At 42.7% G+C, this 18840-nt stretch overlaps 1 protein-coding gene and 1 long non-coding RNA gene across 3 annotated transcripts in view; one reads left to right on the top strand and one right to left on the bottom strand.

Moving 5' to 3' along the window:
• Nucleotides 1–18840, bottom strand: part of PTPN14 (protein tyrosine phosphatase non-receptor type 14) — a 175141-nt gene that overhangs the window by 70676 nt on the left and 85625 nt on the right. The gene's annotated exons all lie outside the window — the stretch shown is intronic.
• LOC122465187 lies at nucleotides 491–17477 on the top strand. The gene is made up of 3 exons (XR_006289836.1): nucleotides 491–692; nucleotides 2360–2365; nucleotides 17467–17477. It is a non-coding gene; the product is annotated as an uncharacterized LOC122465187 (long non-coding RNA).

The raw sequence follows: 18840 nt of genomic DNA, 5'->3' as shown, positions 1-18840 counted from the left end.
AGGAGGGGTGTGGGGTGCCAGCTCTGGGAGGGAATTTGGGTGCAGGAGGGAGCTCCAGCTGGGGCACGGGGTTGGGGTGGTGGCTCAGGGCTGGAGCAGAGGATTGGGGTGCAGGAGGGGGTGCGGAATGCAAGCTCTGGGAGGGAGTTTGGGTGCGGGAGGCAGTTTGGGGTGTTGGTTCCAGGAGGGGACTCAGGGCTGGGGTGAAGGAGGCGGTGAGGGCTCCAGCAGGGCAGCACTTACCTTAGGTGGCTCCCGGTTGGCAGCATAGCGGGACTAAGGCAGGCTCCCTGCCTGCCCTGGCCCCATGCTGCTCCTGGAAGCGGCTGGCATGTCCCTGCAGCCCCTGAGGGTGCAGGGGGCTCCGCATGCTGCCCCTGCCTGCAGGCACTGCCTCCACAGCTCCCATTGGCCGCAGTTCCAGACCAATAGGAGCTGTGGAGTCGGCACTCGGGGTGGAGCAGCATGTGGAGACCCGCTGCCCCTGCCCCTCCCAGGGCCGCAGGGACGTGTCTGCCACTTCCTAGAGTGGCGCGGAGCCAGGGCAGGCAGGGAGCCTGCTTTAGCCCCGCTGTGCCGCCGGACTTTTAGCAGCCTAAAATCTCCCAATTTGGCTTCAGTAGCCGCTGGAAGATAAAGCCCGATTCCGGGAGACTCTGGGTGAAACCGAGAGGGTTGGCAACCCTAACTGTGTAATCATGGGGAACTTTAATTTGAGTGTCATATGCTGGAGGTCTCATGCTGCCAGTACTTTAACATACTTGGAATTTCTAAATATTATAGATGACAATTTTCTAACTCAAAAAGTGCTGAAGCCAACACAGGGGAATTCCATATTTGACCTTGTCTTAATAAATAAAGAAGAACTGATCACAGAACTAAAGGTTAATGGTAGCTTAAGTAGAACTGATCTTGACTTGATCACATTTTATAATGTGCAAGCAGAATAAATTCCAGAACAGTTATTTATATACTTGGTGATTTAATACGGACAGTTTCATAGAGCTGAAAACAATTATGAGCCAAATCAATTGGGAGAAAGAACTGAATCAGAAAAATGTGAATGACAATTGGGAATCATTTAAGTATATGTCACAAGATGCCGAAAAGCCACAATTAAGGGAGAAAGCTATGCTGGTTAAAAAACCAATGTGGTTTAGAGGGGAAGTAATGAGCATAAATCAAAAATTAGGAATTGTAGAAAACTGATAAGGGAAGCCAAGAGACACAAGGAGAAATCTATGGCCAGCAGAGTTAAGGACAACAAGAATAAGTTTTTTAAAATATATTAGGAATAAAAAGAATCTTGATAATTGTACTGGTCACTTACTACATGGAAGTGGTAGGATTGTCAACAATAATGCAGAAAAGGCAGATGCTCAATAAATACTTTTGTTCTATATTTGGGGAAAAACAGATGATGCAAACTCATCGTTTATGCCTTCCATTTCACTAGTATCTCTGGAATATATTAAACAGAAGCTACTGAAGTTAGACATTTTTAAATGAGCAGGTTCAGATAACTTGCATTCAAGAGTTTTAAAAGAGCTGGCTCAGGAGCTAGCTGGGCCATTAATGTTGATTTTCAATAAGTTTTGGCACACTGGGGAAGTTCCAGAACACTGGAAGAAAGCCAATGTGATAATTTTTTTTAATGTGTAAACAAGATGACCCAGGTAATTATAAGCCTGACATTAATCCCAGGCAAGATAATAGAGCAGCTGACAAAAGTCTTGATTAATCAAGAACGAAAAGGGGATAATGTAATTAATGCAAATCTATTTATGGAAAATAGATCCTGTGAAACTAAATTTTTTTAATGAGATTACAAATTTGTTTGACAAAGGTAATAGCGTTGGCGTAATATAAAGACTTCTGTAAGGCATTTGACTTAGTACTGCAGGACATTTTGATTAAAAAAATAGAACATAAAATTAACATGCATTATGTGTATTAAAAAATGGCTAACAGGTCTCAAAATAAAACTAAACTGGGAATCATCAGAGTGGATCTGTTTCCAGCGGGTCCCACAGGAATTGGTTCTTCGCTCTATGCTATATAACACCTTTGTCAATGACCTGGAAGAAAATATAAAATCATCACTGATAAAGTTTGAAGATGACACGAAAACTGTGAGAGTGGTAAACAATAAAGAGGACCGGTCACTGAATCAGAGTGATCTAGATCACTTGGTAAACTGGGTACAAGCAAACAATATGCATCTGAATATGGCCAAACGTAAATGTATACTTCTGGGAACAAAGAATGTAGGGACTTACAGGATGAGGGAGTCTATTCTGGGAAGCAATGACTCTGAAAAAGATTTGAGGGTCGTGGTTCATAATCAGCTGAACATGAGCTCCCAGTGTGATGCTTTGGCCAAAAGAGCTAATGCAATCCTGGGATGAATAAACAGGGAAATCTTGAATAGGAATAGAGAGGTTATTTTAAGTCTGTATTTGGCTCTGATGAGACCTCTGCTGAAATACCGTGTCCAGTTCTGGTGGTCCACAACTGAAGGATGTTGATAAATTGGAAAAGGGTCAGAGAAGAGCCACAAGAATGATTAAAGGATGAGAAAACATGCCTTATAGTGACAGACTCAAAGAGCTCAAACAAACAGAGAAGTTTATGGGGCAATTTAAATTACAGTCTGTAAGTACCTACATGGGAACAAATATCTAATAATGAGCTCTTCAATCTAACCCAGAAAGATATAACATGAAGTGGAAGCTAGATAAATTCAGACTAGAAATAAGGTATAAATTTTTTTTTTTTTTTTTTTTTTTTTAACAGTGAGAGTAATTAACCCTTGGAACAACTTACCAGGGTTCTTGGTGGATTCTCCATCACTGACAATTTTTAACTCAATATTGGATGTTTTCCTAAAAGCTATGCTCTAGGAATTATTTTGGGTAAGTGCTCTGGCCTGTTCTATATGAGATGTCAGACTAGATGATCCCAATGGTAATTTCTGGCATCAGAATCTATGGCCCGGTCTACAGTACGTGATTATTTTGGAATTAGCTGAGTTAATTCGAAATGAAACTGATTCCGTCCCACGACCAAACCAGCTTTTTCGATTTAAAGGGCTCTTTAATCCGATTTCTGTACTCCACCTCGGCAAGTGGAGTAGCGCTAAAATCGAGATCGCAGTTCCGGGTTACAGGTACTGTGGACGCAATTTGACGTTATTGGCCTCCGGGAGCTATCCCAGAATGCTCCCTTGTGACTGCTCTGGACAACACTCTCAACTCCGATGCACTAGCCAGGTAGGCAGTAAAAGCCCCAAGAACTACTGAATTTCATTTCCTGTTTGGTCACCATCAGCACAGTCCACCATCACAGGCGACCATGCAGAGTCCACCATCACAAGAGACCACGCAGTCCTGAATTCGCAGACGAGCTCCAGCATAGTCCGAACGGGAGGTACTGGATCTCATTGCAGTTGAGGAGACGAATCTGTTATGGCAGCACTACGTTCCAAAAAAAAAAGAAACAAATACATACACTAAAGTCTCCAGGACCATGACGGAAAGAGGCTACTACAGGGACACAGAGCAGTGTTGTACAAAAATCAAGGAGCTCAGGCAAACATACCAAAAAGCCAAGGAGGCAAACGGGCGCTCTGGGTCACAGCCCCATACATGCCACTTCTACCGTGAGCTGCATGCAACTATGGTGGGTGACGCCACCACTACCCCACCACTGTCCGTGGACACCTGCAAGGGGGGAGTTGCACAGAACGAGGAGGATGAGTTATTGGAGGATGAAGAGGAGGAGGAGGAGGATGACGACAACAGTGAACAGGCGCGGCAAGTGGGGGGTGGGAGGGAGGGGAGTGTCATGTGAAGCGATCATCCCAGAGAGCCCACAGGCCCTCCTTTTATATGGCAAACCCACCAGCCATTGCTTGCTATGGGAAAGGGGGCCTGGCAGTTTGAAAGCATTGAAATGAATGCGGAAGAAGCAGAACCCTGCGTGCCCCTGCGGCTTACCACGGCTGCCTGCAAGCAGAATTCTGTTGCCCGGCCACGTGGCTGGCTTACACCAAAGTGGCAGGCACTTCAGTATAAGAGGCAAAATGCGACCCTGTACAGAAAGAACATGTGTTGTGTACTATGAATTGCCTGTTCCACTGAGAAAGTGTCCCCTTTGTTCTTTAAAATGTATCTTTTAAAATACTACCCTCCCTTTTTCTCCTCCCGAAGGTGCAGATGTTTCAACACGGCCCCTATATACTTCGTCCCAGAGGCTGGTCCAGATTAGAAGGCAGAAAAAATGAACTCGGGACGACATGCTTACCAAGCTCATGCAGTCCTCCCGCACTGATAGGGATCAGCTGAATGCGTGGAGGCAAACAATTGCGGAGTCCCGTAAAGCATTAAATGAACATGAAGAGAGGAGGAACACACGTGATGAGAGCAGACAGGATGCTATGGTCAAGCTCATGGGGGAGCAAACTGACATGCTCCACTGTATGGTGGATATAATGCGGGAAAGACAGCAAGACCACAGACTGCCACTGCAGCCCCTGTAGAACTGCCCCCGCTCCTCCCCAAGTTCCATAGCCTCCTCACCCAGATGTCCAAGAACACGGTGGCGGTGGGGGGGGGGGGGGGCAGAGAGGCTACAGGGACACACACACTCAACCCCAGAGGATTGCATAAGCAGCAGAAAGCTGGCATATCCGAAATTTGATTTGATTTCTGGACTTGTTCTTCCCTCCTCCTCCACCCCCCTTCCCACAGTACCCACCACCCGGCCCAGTTTACCTTCTGATTTCTCTCAATGTGTTGTGCAACAAATAATAAAGAATGGTTTTTAAACAATTGTGACTTTATTTCCTTTCATATATAGAGGGGTGGGTAACTTCAAGAGAAACACACACAACTGTCAAACCATACCCTGGCAAGTCATGAAACTGGCTTTCAAAGCTTCTCTGATGCGCAGCACGCCCTGCTGCGCTCTTCTAATTGCCCTGTTGTCTGGCTATGTGAAATTGGCTGCCAGACGAGTTGCCTCAACCTCCCACCCTCTCACAAACATCTCCCCCTTACTCTCACAGATATTGTGGAGCACACAACAAGCAGCAATTACAATTGGGATATTGGTTGTGCTGAGATCTAACAGAGTCAGTAAACTGCGCCAGCGCGCTTTCTAACATCCAAAAGCACATTCTACCACCATTCTGCACTTGCTCAGCCTATAGTGAACTGCTCCTTACTACTGTCCAGGGTGCCTGTGTAGGCTGGGTCCCCGAGGATAACTATAGGCATTTCAACATCCCCAACAGTAATTTTCTGGTCTGGGAAGTAAGTCCCTTCCTGCAGCTGTTCAAACAGACCAGAGTTCCTGAAGATGTGAGCGTCATGCACCTTTCCTGGCCATCCCACGTTAACGTCGGTGAAACGTCCCTTGTGATCCACCAGTGCTTGCAGCACCACGGAAAAGTACCCCTTGTGGTTTACGTACTGGCTGCCCCGGTGCTCTGGGGCCAAGATAAGGATTTGCGTTCCATCTATTGCCCCGCCGCAGTCAGGGAACCCTAGCACATTAAAGCCATCCACAATGGTCTGCACATTTCCCAAAGTCACTACCCTTGGTAGCAGCTGGCCAATGACTGCATTGGCTACTTGCAGCACAGCAGCCCCCACAGTAGATTTGCCCACTCCAAACTGATTCCTGACTGAGCAGTAGTTGTCAGGTGTTGCAAGCTTCCACAGGGCTATGGCCACTTGCTTCTCAACTGCGAGGGCTGCTCTCATTTTGGTGTCTTTGTGCTTCAGGGCAGGGGACAGCAAGTCACAAAGTTCCATGAAAGTGGCCCTACGCATACGAAAGTTTTGCAGCCACTGGGAATCATCCCATACCTGCAACACTATGCAGTCCCACCAGTCTGTGCTTGTTTCCCGGGCCCAGAATCGGCATTCCACGTCATGAACCTGACACAAAGCCACCATGATCTCCCAATCAGCACATGCCGTGCTCCTAGGAACGTCAGTGTCCATGTCCTCATCACTATCGTAATTGTACTGTTGTCGCTTCCTTGCCCAGTTTTGCAGGTACTGCACATACTGCTGGATAATGCACAAGGTATTTACAATGGTCAAAACTGCAGTGGAGATCTGAGCGGGCTCCATGTTTGCCGTGCTATGGCGCCTGCACGGGTAATCCTGGAAAAAGGGCGCAATACATAGGAGAGCAGAGTGGCAGCGGAAGAGTGGCTGTTCGGTTCATAATAGCCAAAAAAAGGCGGGAAATGGTTGTCTTCTATAAGCTTTCACAAAGGCGGGAGCCCAGGACAGACAACATGGAGAAGCTCGGTAGCGCAGGAAGAGCGGTAGAGCAGAGTTGGTGGCGGAAGCTGTGCTGCTCGGTTCACAATGGCTGAGCAGAGTTGGCAGCGGAAGCAGTCGATGAGGAAGAGAAAGAGTAGATACTTATAGAGATTACATAGAAAGACGAGAGGAAAAGCGGGGTAGATTCATAGTACCAGGAGAGAAGCAGTGCACTGTACTGCACCATCTGCTGAAAGCAATATGGCGTCTGCACGCCAAAAAGGCGTGAAACGATTGTCTGCCATAGCTTTCATGGCGGGAGGAGCAACTGACGACACACACCCAGAAACACTCGCGAGAATGTTTTTGCCCCATCATGCACTGGGAGCTTAACCCAGAATTCCAATGGGCAGCAGGGACTGCGGGAACTGTGGGATAGCTACCCACAGTGCACCACTCTGACATTTGATGCTAGCCTCGGTACTGTGGACGCACTCCGCCGAATTCACGCGCTTTAGTGGGGACACACAAGAGCGAATGTATAAAATCGCTTCTGAAAATTCGAATAGAATAACTTCGAAATAAATGTAGACATATCCTTAGAATCAGAGAGACCAAGTACTGAATATACTTGGAGACTGAACTCAGCCCTACAAGTTCTCCCTCCTGGTGAGAGTTGAAGTACGTGGGCAGGCCAGTGTAGACTACTGCTGCTCATGTGTGCCTTTTCTGTTCATTAACAGAGGACTCCTTTTGTCTCTAGGCCTGCCAGTTCAGCACTTTTCACCAGCACTAAATTTTTTTGGAAAAAGCGCGCGGGGGGGGGGGGGGGTGGAAGATACATCTAAAACACAAGCTCAGATGAAAAATGCTCTGCAAGTTTTTTGTTCTTCCTGCAAACTACAAGCTGCTACATGTGCCGAGGCCTTGTTAGGCTGTAGGCATGATACAAGCCTTTCAAAACACATACTTCTCTCTTGAAAAGCTTACCCAGCAGACTTGGTCTTTCACTATCCACCAATTTCTACAATATTTAGAAAGAAAGAAACCCCAGCCACAACAGGTCTAACCTCCAGCCTAGAATCTTTACTGTTTGTTAATAATGTATTATACTTTTTGGATACTCTACGTTAAAATAACCCCTTAAACATGAAGTTAGACCTTAAATAATAAAGACCAGTAATAACATGCTTTTGCAAGAGAGAAAGGCATGCCACAACCTGATTCTTATTTACTGTCCTTGAACTCTTGAATTAATTATAACAAATTACAGGGAGACTAGGTACAATTTATAAGCACAATAAACTCCCTAATAACCACCTATAATTTAATCTGGGTTAATCAAAAATACCAGAGGTATTATTCAATACAATAAACCAACATGCTTTTTAAAGTAAAGTAAACATTTGCGGTATTGTCTAATCTTCGCACAGGCTGATCTTGACTTCTTCATGTTGAACTGGCTTCATAAATTTCAGTGACTATAAACCCAAGTGACAACAAACACCTCAGCATTCAGTTTGGCTAGCCCAGTTTCTAGAGCTTGGAGTGGAATGGGAAAAATAAGGCAAATCCACAAACTGAATCAAAGGGGTGAGGGAAATGTACATTTTGGCAGGTTTTCAGTTGAAAATGAGGTGTTTGATGCACACATGTACATTACAGAGACACTAGTACAAGAGACTTGGTGGTTAACACTTTGTTAACCATATTCCTTTGAAAGCCTGCTGAGGCCTGCCGCTCTGATCCATCAAAGCACTTAACCATGTACCTAATATTAAGCACATGAACAGGCCCAACGTGACTTAAATACCTTTCTGAATTGGTAGAAGGCCTTTCTTCCTTGTTGGACAAGACAAACAGAGCCTTCACTCTTTTAGACCTGGTTGTAAAGGGAAAAAACGTATAGCTACTTGATGACAAAATATTCGATTTTGATAACGCTCCTCCCCTTTCCTTTCCACATTTATTAATTCTTTTTTAACATAAAATTTTAAAATATAAACAAATAAAATGAAACAATATTTTGTAGCCCAATTACTCAAGAGGTCAATAATGAATAACATACAACACTTCATCCATAGATCTCAAAGTGCTTTACAGAGGATGTGAGTATCACTGTTCCCATTTCACAGATAGGGAAACAGAGGCACAGGGAGGGATGTGACTTGCCCAAGGTCACCCAGCAAAGCAGTGGCAGAGAGGGTAACTGAATCTAGGTCTCCTGCCTCCCAGTCCATTGCCCTATCCACTAGGCTACACTGCCTCCCCTGTCAAACTCAAGTGGATTTCAAATCTGTTGTGAAAAATCTCTCTCGCTAAACGTCCTTCATTGTGTTTTGTCTGTAAGGAATGAGAGAAATGCAGGCTTCCAATGGGTTATTTGCGACTCTGCAGCTCAATTATTCTCTGATTTATGCTGAATAACTGCAATATAAGTATAGAAACTAAAAGATGACTCATGGCTGTGTATGTGGAGGAATACGTGTCTTGTTAGGGGAAGAGAACCACAAGTCCAAAGAAGTTCGCACTCTCCCCCTCCCAGCCCCCAAGAAAAAAATTACATTAGATTCTGTCCTAAAATACAGATGTCTATAGCTCAGCCTACTTCTTCCACTAACACTGGCTGACTCAGTTCAAAATATGCTGTTGCCTGCCCTGAAAGGTAAGTGCGACTAACATTAGGAGTTATTATCACTGTGGGAAAAGATGGCTTAAGTTACATATAGAAGCAACATGAGTCAACAGTTTGAAGTTTTTTCTGGTAGCCAGCCAGGTTAGTGGTCAAGTAGGTTAGAGTGTCATGCTAAAAAAATGTCATGAGTTGACTAGAGCAAATGTTATGTAGCCTGGAAGGTAAAAACTTCATAGGAAGGAAGTCCCTTAAAAAATGTGCTTTAATTCAGAAATAGCTTGCAACTGCTCTTAGTTTATTCTTTAGGCACAAACAAGTCACTTACGGAATTCTTTTTAAAAGCACTCTGCTCCAGAAGAGACCAAACGTCTTGATTTTCAAAGGCCAGCCACCCATTGCATTCACACATCACTGTGCCTACACTTAGCAGTGCAAACATCTCTGACCCCTACAACAGCACCTGTGCACTTGCATATGTGTGATTTCACAATCTCAAAATAATGGGATTTGTGGGTACAAACTCTAACACTTATGTGTACTCAGGTGCTATTTTATTTAAAGGGCGAGTATACATTCAAACTTTTACAGAACACATGCAGGTGTTTGTACTTGGAAACTGCAGGCTCTGGTACTGGCAGCAGAATTTTGTTTATGCACAAATGGGGGCAGGGTTAAAGCCAGGGTTAAATGTACCTCTAAGTATTCCATCATTAATACTGGGAGACACAGGATCACAAATCTGCAACTGACTAGGAAAGCCATCAGTAGAGCCTTTGGATCAGATTCCAAACTCAGAACAGTGTAAACCTATTTATTTTAGAGGAGGGGTTTTTTTTTTCCCCCTGCAGTGAGATCAGAATCTAGCCCATTCACTGCACAGTGCCTTTGTCACCGACTTGTCTTGGAAATGTTGCACGAAAATATTGCTTAAAATGAAATGTGAGGAGTCAGAAGCTTCTACAAAATAGATAAAAACTATCTGGCTTCAGCACCATCAGTATATCTTAACAAGATACATTCCTGTGAAAGGATTGCCCAAGTACCCTCCCCTTTGCAGTAGTAACTAATAGCTAGCAATCCTGCAGAAAGCAATAAATTGCACTCAACTCTCTGACTTTATTTTCTGCAAAGACCTTGGAGACCTCGACACCTCCATTGGTATGATATAAACTAGACCCCACTTATCAGAAGATAATGGATCAAACCATGGAAGACAGAGAAATTCTAACATCTCAGCAAACATGACCCCGTGTTAGTGAGCAGTGCTCTACTAAAGGCAGGATGTTGCCAGCACACTATGTGAATCAATGCCTTGCCTGCTGGGTGAAGTTTTATTTGGGTGAAGTTTTATTTATTAAGTGGATTTGTTTTATTAAGTGAGTAATTATTCTTTGTAAAACCTTCAAAAACAGCTGAAGATACCAAGTGCCACAGCAGCTGCCAAAGATAAAACAGTGAACCAGTAAACATCTCACTGCACAGGAATCTGCCATCTTCCTACACTGGTATTTCTGCCAAATTCTTGTTGAGATTTTCATAAGGACCTCCACACAAATGCTTCTTTTAAACTCATTCAAAGTCCCCAGGACTGTACTGACATCCAACTGCAGATTTTTTTAGCCTTATATCCTACCAAGAGGGGAAAAACGCTGAAGGTATTTGGCTCAAGAAGAAGGCTGCTTCTAGAACTAGTTCCATGGTTTGTATGTATCTTAAAGAAGGAGAAAGTTTGCCATACCTTGTAGTATGACTACCACATTCAACCATTTTTAATAAAGATTAGATAGGTTATTTCAAATAAGGTTTTCACTGCTTGACTTTTTGAAACATAGTATATTTAAAAAGCAACAGCCCATACATTTTTGCATGACATTTCTTGCACAATTACGTGTGAATCACATAATTGTGTCAAAAATGTGTGAGGTCCTCAGGACTCTCCTGTTTAAAACACAGGCCCACTGTAATATATTCAGGGTTCCTTTATTAGCTGACTCAGTATCTGAGCACTATTACACATGTTCAGTATAGGTGAGAATGTTATTCTGTGATCCTTCAAATGTCATCTATTCTGAAATGTAACTGTAAAAATGGCACTTTCTTACACAGCAAATCTGCTCAGTGTGTGTGTGTGTGGTGCTGTTATAGCTGTGTCAGTCCCAGAATATTAGAGAGACAAGATGGGTGACGTAATATCTTCTATTGGATCAACTTCTGTTGGTGAGAGAGACAAGCTTTCAAGCTACACAGAACTCTTCTTCAGGTCACAGTGTGTGTGTACTCAGTCAGATCTGCAGTGAGAAAGGTACCATTTCTTTACTACACCAAACCAGCACAGGTCTGGGAAGTGAACTGCATTCTTTGTGACTTACACAAAAACAGACTTGTTAACTAGCTCCCAATTGCAGAGTCACCTGTACAACACCATCGTCTTCAAACTGTGCAGTTACACCACGGCATTCAGTGCAGCTGCATATGCATAGCTGAAGGTATAATCTAAGGAAAGTGGGATTTGTACAGGTGTAAGTATGGACTTCATTTGGTTCCCAGTACCTCTACTCTTTGTGGAGGTACACAAACCAAAAGAAACAAAGCCAGGCTTTCAGATCCCAGACTGAATTTACAGCACTGGCATTTAAAAGCAAAATTGATATAGAATTCATTGAGACACAAATGTGGAACCCCACAATACCTAGTCAGGAACAATGGTCTCATGGTTACGGCACTGGACAGGGACTCTGGAGATCTGGATTCAATTGGCAGTTCTTCAACAGTCTTCCTCTCTGACCCAGAACACATCACAATCTCGCTATGCCTAAGTCCCCGTGTGTCATATGGGGATGATACTTCCATTCGCCCACGCTGTCTGTATTTAGATCACAAGCGTTTGGGGCAAGGAGTGTCTCTCCCTATGGGCATGTACAGCACCTCACACAGTGCGGCTCCAATGTCATTTGCTGCTACTCTAATACAAATAATAATTTTTAGAGCCATCCCAGAAAAGGACTATATTTCAATTTTTACATTTCCTAATTGTTCTGTCTATATATATATATATATCTTAATGTAGCATCCAAATATGGTGGGGTGGGGTTTTTTTGGAGGGGCGGGGGGTTGGCATTTCATTTCCTCTGGTTTATTTTTTAATGGAAAATAAAGTGGGATGGTAAGACGGAGAAAAATAAAGTGCCTAGGCATGTCAGTATCATTATTTATTTATTTGGATTGAAAAAGCATCTATCCCAATCTGCAGGCATTTGTGTGAAGTCTAAAAAAATATTCAGAATTTAAGGACAAATATCTCAGCTTTAAAGACGTGCTCATAACAATCCATCCCTGCAGCCAAAGGATACAGCACTCTTTAAAATAAAAAAATAAATGCCACTCTGGCACCACTACACAAATTCTAAAGCAAACTCCCCAACAAAAGCAATGAAACTAGATAAGGGTATTGACTATGGAGAAATGTAGGATGAGGCAAGTGGTGGTAAATCTACATACAGTCCACTGGTTTTCCATGCACTAACTAGCTGCAGGGACCCTGGCACTGTGCACTAAAAGTTTCCTAGCATGCTCTGAGCTACTACTACAGCAGTACTTTCAGTGCATCATGTAGACAAACGTTAAGTGTGACTGAATATCCCCCCAATTCCAGACTCCGCTAAGCCAAAGGCTAGGCATGAATTCTGGGGTCAAGGTTCCCTCATGCAAAACCCTTTCTGCCAGCATTCTCATGGGGTATATCTTCACTGCAGTGAGACTGTGTGATCTGCACCCACATCTGAGAACCCAGGTTAGCCTAGCTAGCCTATGTTTGAGCAGCCACACTGCAAAGCTATACCTGAGTTACTGTGTACTCACTGATGCCGTGCTCCAATTTGTGCCACTAGGACTTTGGTGGGCACATCCCATGGTTCTTTGCACTGCAATAAGCTGAGCCACTCTATGATTCTTTCCCACCAAATAACTGGAGAACTTCTCTGTCCTGCTGAGCACACAGGGAGAACTGTGGGAAGGCACTTGAGAACTATCAGCACTTGAGTGATTTAGCCCGTGTTCTCACTGCAAAGTCAGTGGGTTACCAGCCTGAGTGAGCAGAACCCAGGCTCTAACCCCCACCCCCACGCATGTCAGGTTGAAAGCACCACTTAACTCAGGTGAGAAGTTTTTGTGCATGGACAAGAGAGGGGTTAGGGACAACACCCAAGTAAGAGCTCTGGTTAACTCTGCAGTGAATATGTATCTTTGGTTGAAACCAACATTGTTAGCCCCAGTGTATGTCTGCTGATGAAGCAGCCTCTCACAGGAAGAGCTAAGCTCTTGAGAAAACTAGTCCCAAATCATTTAGGGCATGTGTGTGCCAAAAAAAAGAGTTCCTTCGGCTACACCTGAAGACAAATTGGAAGCAGTGTAACATTCACTCTGCACACAACACTGCCTAATGAGCAGGCAACACTGTTCTATATTGACTGGAAGAGGTATTTTTATTTTTTAGGATAACCCCATGTAAGTCACATCGTCACCTAAAAATTAGGCTATTACGAAGACAGAGATTACGGTGCCTTAACTCCTCCGCCTGAAAGATTGCACTCTTCTCACCAAATGTAGAAGAAAGGGAAGGCCGATGGCCAGAACTGCTACTTGAGGATCCAGGGATGCAAAGTTATCCTTCTCACTCCTAACATAAGAAATTCAGTGGATAGCCTTCTAGCACTACGGCCCTTGAAAAAAATAAATAGCCCTCTCTGATTTATTAATCATCTACACGCCAGCTATACTGAAATTTTGCACAACATATTGGGGGAGAAAAGAGACAACATCAGATTAATTAACATAGGTTATCCATTCACTAACCTCAGTTACTTTCACTACAGCTAGGACCAAATTCCTTTCTGCCAGCCACAAGGAAGAAGGTATAAATAGAACAAGAAAGGTGCAGGTCAGTTCAACAAATATTTCCCTAAAAATGTATGCATGTATGCATTTATTTAAATATTTATTTATTTGAAAAAAACCTGTGTTGTCATGCAACATGACAACATCCTTCTCCTGGAGAAGTTTAGATGTAATGAACATTACATTAATATACAAAAAAGTATCCTGAGCTTCGGTAGGGCTGTCTCAGATAGGTTGATGAGAAACTGTCATTTATAATTAGTGAATAAGCATAAGCTGGTCTTTGTGCTGTAACATGGATCATTTTTATTCAAGTATTTCCTTTCCAATATATAGATGAGAATTAATTGAAAAGAGGGAAGGAAACAGGAAAAAGTCTACAAAGGAAATACATCTAGCTCTAACACATCACTTTTCTACTGTTCCAGCTTCTTAGGCTTGTTTATCTTCACAAAAATCATTAAAATGTGGGCTCTTTTTAGGCTAGCAAATTAGGTGCTGTACACACTGATTCATGGGAAATTATCACAAACCATGTCCTCTCACCAGGGTTCACAGGGATCTTACATGTTGATTTTCTTAAAAATTACATTGCACCCATCATCAAGATATCTAATGTTACTTCCATCAATAATCAAACACAATGAAGGCCTTTATAAACAAAAGAGGGTTTCCCCCCCTTCCTGCCCTACCCCAAACCAAAATTTTGACAAAGTCTCTGAGAGTAAATACCTACATGCAACAAGTCTTATAATCTGAAGTGCTACATGACTAGCTAGATTTGCTGTTAAAGACCACTTCCCTCTACAAACCCTTAGGCTATAGGGTTTTTTTTAAAAAGTTCATTATTCAGAAGGCCATTCATTTCCCTAAGATAGTGTGCCGCATAAACAAAGCTAGACTTGTAATTTTCCACTTCATTTCAAAAGGGGGAAAAAAGTTTAATTTTCATGCATGCTGCAGAACATCACAGGAAGTTTACAATGGTGCCAAAATGTGGTTTTAAAAGAGAGTCTCAATCAAGCATAAAACAAAAACAAAGGAACACATTCAGATCACATAAGCAGACTTCAGCTGGAAGGTGCTTGAAAAATTTATGGGCAGTACTGGAAAAATCTAATGGAGAAAAGCCTACAGCCACAACATACTTGAAATACAGGAACATACGAATTTATGTACTGGATCCTACTAGTGGTCCATCTACCCCAGTTTCCTATCTCCCAACAGCTGCTTCAGAGATAAGTGCAAGAAAGAAGAGGTCATCCAGAGCTAGTGCAACAAACTCATTACAACATATACATAGACAACAGTTTGTCTGTAGGGACAGACCCCAGGACCTGCAGCACCAACACCACAAGCCCCTACAACCTGAGCCCCTAGTGAGTAAACGACAGGTCCTTATCCTCACTGGGGTGAGCCAGTACAGACATGATCACATCCTACACCTTTGTAGCACAATACAATGACTTGAGCAGATCTTTAAAATGATTGTCACGATGTGTGTCTATTATTTCCCTTTGCACGGATTGCAGTGTGTTCTGAGCAACAGGTTTGAAAAGTCTTAGGGAAGCCTAGTCAGCAAGGAGAAGGGTTTGCCATCCTCAGCAAATGTTCCCAACAGGGAATTAAATGTTGAATCTTACTCCTCCTTCAGAGTGAAACAAAGTCCCAAGAAGGAAGCCCTTGTCTATTCTCTGTGGTTCATACAGCATTGTTCATAATGTTAGGGGGTTGCCTCCATGGTCAAGGACAAAATTTCCACCTTTCTCCTGGTTGTGCAGTGTGCATACACCCTCTATCCAGCTGGCTGCCCTCCATCACAAAAATGGCTGGCTGATTCTAGTATTGCCAACCCCCAAGCATTAAAAAACCATGAGTCAGGCCCCCAGAAATTTATCAGATTATTTTTAAATCAATTAGATTTTTTTAAAACAATACACTTGGGGTTCTTCTTGTTTTCATGTTGGGTTTTGAGCCTTTAAGGTGCACTCGAGTCACATTTTCAAGCTTTTCTTTGCAACCGTATTGGCTAGAAATCTGTTACTTTTTATAAAATGAAAATGGAAATTCTCATGGAATTGCATGACTCCAGGAGCTCGGGATTTAACAACTATTGTGAGACACACGATACCACAAGAGTCGGCAAGACGGTTTCCTATATTAGTGTACAGTAGGTGTAATATACCTGTAAGATTAGGTATACCTATTAACAATGGGCTTGAGTCATTCCTGGGTGGTAGGCCCCAGCTATATTACTTCAGTCACGAACATTCTTCCACAAAGAGGCCGAGAGCCAGCTGCCATAGCACACGGCGTGGGTGGGTTCAGCCTAAGAAAGGGCAGGCCAGGCCATCCACCCTCTCCCACTAGTGAATGCTTCCACCAATATAGCAAAGGCAGATCTTGCCCCATGTCTTTAAATAGCTATGATAAAGATGTATAACTTTAGAATACTAGGAACTCAAAACCTAACCCTTGGGGAAAAGCTGCCATTTAACAAGGCACTATACAAAAACCCAGCTGATTTTAAAGGTACACAAGTCCCAGTGGGAGTGACATATGCATGAATATGAGACTAAGCCCCCAAATCAAAATGAAGTAATATTTCCTAATGATCAACATGAAAACATTATGCTTTCTAATGCCAGGACATTGCTGTTACAACATTTCTGACCTTCAAAACATACGAGCCAGCATTTTTCCTCCCCCTCTTTTAAAGTAGCCTGGATTTTAACACTTATATTTACACAACATTATTCCATGGAATGTTTAAATATGTACTCAACTCCACCCCCACCACACGCATGAAAACGCACTAGCTCTCTGGGCTAAAAGCATAGTATAATGTTTTAGATTAGATCTGGGTGTCAACGGCTTCTGAAAATATCTGGCACGAAAAGCTCAGCTTTCAATCACCAACACACAGAGAGAACAAGCTCCTCATTCACTGGAGGGAGTCAGCAGGGAGAAGTGTTTGCCATCCTCAGCAAATTATTTTATAAACAGGAATTAATGCTGAATCTTAAGTCTGCCTTGAAGAAGCTCTTATTTTTAAGTCCACAAGAGAGTTTTACGAGCCATTAAAACAACATTTCTAGCTAACATAAGAAGTGGGGAAAGAATCCACTGAGTGTTGTTAAAGAAAAAAACAACCTCCCTCCCCCCCCCCCACCACATTATAACAACGTGAAGCACTCAGATTTTGCTTGTTTTTTAAAGGAAAATATTAAAGCCATTTAAACACCACTTTGTTTACAATAGGGAAGGGCAATAAAGCTGGTGAATATATTTTGTGCTGCAGTAACTATCAGTATTAAAGAAACCCAGTGGTTTAAAAAAAAAGTGTCACAGAAACACCGAAACAGGAAAAGGAAAATACTTCAGATTATCTAGTCTAATACAGGATTCTTCCCTAAGGTAAATTTCATTGCTTTGTCCACTTTGAATTTATATGATTCAAGTTTCTGCTGCTTCTTTTGGGAGACTGTATTACAGTTCAATCTCATTATTAAGGTATTTATGCTGAAGTCTAACTTTTCCTTTTCTTTTTTTCATCACATTACTCCTGCTATAGCACTTTGGATCAATCCTTCAGGTAAGGCCTATTAGACAATTGCCAAAGTAAGTCTATGTGTAGCCTACTAATAACTTTTAGAGTATCTCTTTAACGTGCATAATCATTCAGTTTCCTTGGAGGGAATTATTGAGTTGGGGACAACCGAGTTTAACTAGAGTAAAGAGATAAAACTAAGAAGAGGGCAATTTAGACTGGATGTCAGGAAAAAAAAAATCTTCCTAACCATGTGATCTATTAGGCTATGAAAGAGCTTCCCCGATAGAGAAGTGGTAGATATCTCACTGCTGGAACTTTTAAAACTAGACATGACAACTCTGCAAACAGTGAGAAGGAAATGATAGATATGACTTCAGTCATTCTTTTCCATTTCTAATACCTGCTGTTTTAAGATAACACTTATTGTGCTCTTTCGCTATGATCGCTATATCTGGAAATGGTTACTTCTCTTAAAGTACAATCAGTGGGCCAGACCTGCAGCAGGTGTAAACTGGAACCGCTACCACTGAAGTCAATGGAGCTACAGCAACTGACGATCTGGCCCAGTGTCTTAACAGGTAACACAAAATCAATACATTTTGGAGGCCTTCAAAGTTACTTAACTGGACAACAAACAGTTAAAAACAAACAGTCTTTTTCCTTAGAGCACTGAAAAGCTACAGAACTGAGACATCAGAATCTAGAGATACCAATGTCTAGATGATAACTCCAGACAGGTAAAATTGTCTAGAGTGGATAAAATCTGCACTGAAGGAGAAATCAAAGCATGCTCACTTGTTGTATAAAACAACAACCTGCTTCAGAGAGGCTGATGCTGCAATGCCGGAAGCTTCCGCTACAGTCCACTGTGAGAGTGAGGTGCTCTTAAGAATAACAGGTGCAGTAACATCGTGGGGAGTGAAGCCTTCTGTGAGGTGGGACAGATGAGGGATGTCTAACACACTACCACTGGTTTGAGACTTAAAATCCCATTTACATACTTCAGTGCGTACTTCAGCAACTAAATGTAGGATTTGCACAGCCTCTTTAGGCTCTCCGTGATTAAGAAGTTGGCTGTGAGGGCAGGAGTTTTAAATCTGAATTAACAGCCGTGACTTCAGTAGAGTTAACCTAGGTGTACACTGATGTGAGAGAGATCAGACTCCAGCCTTGTGTATTTAAATCCCTCCTTTCCACTCCTTGCATCTTTTCTCCCCTCACTGTCAGTTCTCGCACAATTCACCCAGCCTATCACGTGACAAGACGTTTCATTTTATTTTATTTATTTTACAAATTTACATTTGAAATTATTTGTATTTAAAAATTCTGATGATCTTTTACACAATATTAATGTTAAGGATCTTTCTACGTTTCTTGTCGTTCTTGTAAAATCACAGTAAGATACAAGCATGTGGCACTTCTTTGCATTATGCCTTACTTCACACCAGAGGTGTGCATTAATCAGCACTGCCATACAG

Source organism: Chelonia mydas, chromosome 3 (genome assembly GCF_015237465.2).
Source record: "Chelonia mydas isolate rCheMyd1 chromosome 3, rCheMyd1.pri.v2, whole genome shotgun sequence".
NCBI classification, from domain to species: domain Eukaryota; kingdom Metazoa; phylum Chordata; order Testudines; family Cheloniidae; genus Chelonia; species Chelonia mydas.
Note: the sequence above shows the minus strand (reverse complement) of the source record. Positions and strands in the feature narration are given on the sequence as shown.